The following is a 4,638-nucleotide window of genomic DNA, read 5'->3' on the forward strand; positions in this document are numbered from 1 at the left end:
GGTGGGATGCCAGGGTTTTGTCAGGTCCTGAAGGACATGGGCACGACAGGGGCAGAACACTGAGAAGCCTTCAAAGGGCCAGCTGAAGAGGCAGCTTTGAGCTGTGGCTGAGGAGGAAGTGTACAGTAAGAGTTGGGGGCTGGACAACATCCAGGGTGTCAGGGTGAGACCTCTAATACTTAAAAGAGAGAATCCTGCATACTGTCCATTACGCATGCAACATTTATTCACATTCACAACGTTTCAACCTTCCTCAGGTGAATTTACACATCACATTTGAACTGCGCGCTCAAGTAGTATGGGTTGATGGGGGAGACCTCTGCCATCGCTCCGTCACCAGGAGACAGACTGGGGTTACATGAGTTAAACGTCAGTGACTGGTGTCTCTCCGGGGGGTGTGGCCCCTGGCTTCTTGGGAGAGGCAGGGTGGGGTGAGGGTTGGAAGAAGACCACACGGTCGAAACGTAATTCTATTCTGTGCCAAAAGAAAATAAACCACAAAGAGGGATTTAAAGTGTGCAAACTTTTTCTTTTTCCACAAGTCATTTTTGTTCTGCACCTTTACCTGGGATGTGCACAATCTTTTTACTATAACTGGGGTGGGGGTTAACCTAGGCACCCGTGAAGCTGACGCAGGCAACAATGGCCTGCAGGGCTTAACCCCAAATTGGGTCATTCTGTGTCAAATCAGACACAATCTAGGAAAATGGCTTTTTGGCCTTTCTAAAACAGTGAAGAGATGGACAGTAAGTGAAAGAGAGAGATGGGGGTGGGATTGGGAAATGACTTAGGTCGGACTCCAGCCTGGGTCGCCGTGGGAACTTGGGCCTGATGGTGGCACAGGCTCTATAGCCAGTGGGGCCATAGTCCAACAAACAGTAGTTTTGGTATGTTCATATAGGCTAAAATGATATGTGTACTAACGTACATACAACTTAGTGTTTCAATGAGGTGCAAAAAGTTATTTCTAGTGACTTTCTAGTGTTTGAATTTATTAAGTTACTTGTATGGCAGATGGTTATGGCAGACAGAGTTGTTAAAGGTACAGTAAGTGTTCCCCAAACAATTGTTCCTGTCCATGATGTATGTTTTCCGCTGCTGTTAGTTATCCCCATCATGAACAGAAATGCTGCAGGAGAGGAGTGTTTCTTTCCTTTCGTTTAAGCAGACACAGAACACTGAGAATGCCCCGGCATCGACCATGACAAGCCATGGGGTGCGACGACTATGACCGGGATGGGAGCTGGAGAGGATGTGATGTCATATTCCACATTTTTTTTGTGGACCAAATATCAAATAAAAATAAGTTTATGGAAATGTGCTGTTGGTCTACTTATTTTAAACTAAGCGCACATATAGTATAGCTTACTTTTTGTGTAGGCTGCTGATGAGAGATAACCTGACTTTCGCCAGATCCTGTAGTTCGCTGTCTGCTTCGAAACGCCTCTGGTGGAGCATGGCGGAACTAAGGGTCTGGAGAGAGTCAGGCTAGATCAGAGATAGGCCTATTCTAAATTGAAGTAGTAGCCTAAAGGTTTAAGTTTATCTACTGTAGCCTATACTTGTACTTAAGCACACAAAGGACATAGAGTGGATAAATCGAGGATTGTACTGTGTTCTCTAATGTTACAATAGTACAATATTCAACTTTGATTCATAAAAATTAAACTCAATTGCAATTTTACAAACCTAAATAAAACCTTATATTTAGGCTGGGCATTGAAATGGTCCGTTTGACTAAATGGCGCCCTCTTTGGCAATCCCTATTGAACTTCAATGGCTTTGCGATATTTGACATCACAAGTAGGCTTTGTTCTAATTCGCTCATTTTGAGTGGCTATTTTTAAGTTTGAGATTTACGTATGAAGGAGGGCACAACTATGCCTCATGTTAGCTCTTTGGTTATGCACAACCTCTCCTAATTCATCAAAACCAAGACAAAAATGATTTCCATTCTATGTCACCTTGCTAATAATATTCGATAGATAGATAGATAGATAGATAGATAGATAGATAGATAGATAGATAGATACTCAATAAAGTATCTATCTATCTATCTAATTGGCTATGTTAGGCTTATATCATTCTGATCTGTAGAAATGTCACATGCAGCTATGCTTCTGCCTACTGCATATTGATTATACTATAATATTCAGTATTCATAATTTAATGCTTAGCTGTAATTAATTAAGCTAATCGGAGTGGTTAAGGCAGAGAGATGTGGTTTCTGCCTAACCGACAGTAAATGTAAAATTGTTACATATTTAAAAAAAAAAAAAAAAAAAAAACTGATTCGTGTGCATCGCTGCGGTACATCCTACGTGAAAAACGGGGGGAAATTATACTGCCAGGGCCACTCAAAACTCATCGCAAATCTGAGTTCTGTAAAGCATCAAATCTTCTTCTGTTGCTGCATCACGCAATACCAGAGAATGTCTAATAAGACGGGCTCTGGCAATACTGATCACGGGGAATAGGATATATTCTGCCCCCTTCTGGAGAGGAGCAGGTAATGTCTGCTGTCAAATAGTGTCAATAAATTTGGAATTTATTTTTCATAACAAAATCCAGATTCAGCATAAATACACTATTATTGCAATTATACTGAAATAAATTGAGCACTATTACTACACAAATAGCACATTTTACGTCGCTGAAATACTTTAAACAAGTGTAACCTTGACCACCTCATACGAGAATAGCTTTTACAATCCATGACAATAATTTGAAGCAGAAAGTGCAGAATATATAAGAGTTATACTCTTGGCATAAGCTCAGTCCCAGACTCTACTTTGTAACAGTGCACAATATACTGTAGCTAAGTACAGTGTTTAGCATGAATACACCCATGCTAAAGTTGACTAAAACGAAGAGCAAAAAATCATCTTTTGGAAATTGATCTTCATGCTTTCATTTCAAATACAAGGAAAAAATCAACCTTCAAGGACACCAACTTTCTTTGTGAATGAATAATGTATCATAAATACATAAATGTTCCTTAAAATACAGGGGGCATAAGTGAGCACAACCCTATGCTAAAATGCAGGGCTATTTTAATTCCAAAGGCCAAGGGAACTTTATCAGGATGCACAAAAGACCCTGAATACATGAAACAACTGGCCTTTAAAAATATGGATATGGCTTTTTAACTCGTCAGGACAAAAACTGGATGACGCTTAATGACAGAAGCATTTTTGTCACATTTAGGACTTGTTTATAATGTTTATGACACATGCATGACAGCGTCTTGTCACATACTATACTCTTAGAGTATGACCAGAGAACAAGGAAATATGTACACAGTATTCAAAATACACTTAAAATTTATTTTTTCTTCTGATACAATTTAGTCTCAAGCTGCTGTGTTAGTTGTTTTAGGCAGTGTTACAGTATAACGACCAGTCAGATGAATAGGCTATGCGATTAATCACAATTTAATTATTGGAATTTAGCAATTAATCGTGTTTAAGAAAAAAAAATGTCACTTGACAACCGTAGTTCCGACAAGTAAAGCCCCAGACTTGAAAAAGGATGTACTTTCTTTTTCACATGACTGTATCAACTGTGTATTTCCATGTTCCAATAATAACTATGCATTATGAGGAATGACTCAAGAAGTGAAATGTCATCTTTAGTATGATATGCTTTATTGATCACCCACATCACAAGAGGGCAGATAGTATTCATCACTATGATTATTTTAAAGATGGCAGGAAAAGACAACCTGAACAAACTGTCAAGCAAAGGCAGCACCACTTCAGAGCATTCTAAAGACTCAATCTACACAATATGTGCTTTTACAAATCAACCAAACTGAATAATTTGACAGAAAAACAGCATGAGTATCACAACAAAGCATCAACAAATCTCCAAAGAGTGGCAACAGCTCTGGGTGTTTGAGAAGGATCACTATCACTGGTTTGCTAAACTAGACTCTGGCAGAGTCTGTTAAGAACAGACCTGTATCTGTATATGAAACATTCTACCTTGTCATGTTTTCTTGTTAATTATTCCTCATTCCTTATGTTCCTTATGATTTTTAAAAATATATATTATTATTATTATTATTACTATTACGCTTTGCCCATCTATGCTTTTGTCTGCTATTACTGTTTGTTTTTTGTTTATGTAAAGCACACTGAATGACCTCTGTGTATGATATGTGCTATAAATGAAGTTGACTTGACTTGACTTGAGTATATGTTTAAAGATCAGAAGCAGCCATGACTAGTTAAGGGCTGCAGTGGTGAAGTAATGAAGGTAGAGTGCAGGGTTCACGCAGCAGGGCTGTCTCTGTGGAAGAGCAGTGCTCAGACTGGGCAGTCGTAGATGGCGTCATTCTTCAGGATGATCCATGACCGCTATCGTAGGACACATGCTTCACTTTTCCTTCGAAGATCGGAATCTTGGTCCAGCCTGTACCCTCAGGAGTACAGTTAGATGTGGAATCCCTGCAATGGATTTCACCACATGACGAAATATTTTGAGTTGAGGAGGAAATAATCTATCGTAAAATATGGAATTACTGTATCTATAAAAAATATTTTGTGGCCTTAATTCATAGCACCCTCTACACAGACGAGCTCATAAACACAAACCTGCGGTACACATTTCCTTTAGAATTCACTCCATAGACAG

General features: G+C 39.2%; 1 long non-coding RNA gene across 1 annotated transcript; it reads right to left on the reverse strand.

Moving 5' to 3' along the window:
• Window positions 1-3,630: 3,630 nt before the first annotated feature.
• Window positions 3,631-4,638, reverse strand: LOC134069852 (uncharacterized). The gene is made up of 2 exons (XR_009936861.1): window positions 4,599-4,638; window positions 3,631-4,451 (listed from the first exon to the last, which is right to left on the reverse strand). It is a non-coding gene; the product is annotated as an uncharacterized LOC134069852 (long non-coding RNA).

Source organism: Sardina pilchardus, chromosome 22, assembly GCF_963854185.1.
Source record: "Sardina pilchardus chromosome 22, fSarPil1.1, whole genome shotgun sequence".
In the NCBI taxonomy this organism is placed as follows: domain Eukaryota; kingdom Metazoa; phylum Chordata; class Actinopteri; order Clupeiformes; family Clupeidae; genus Sardina; species Sardina pilchardus.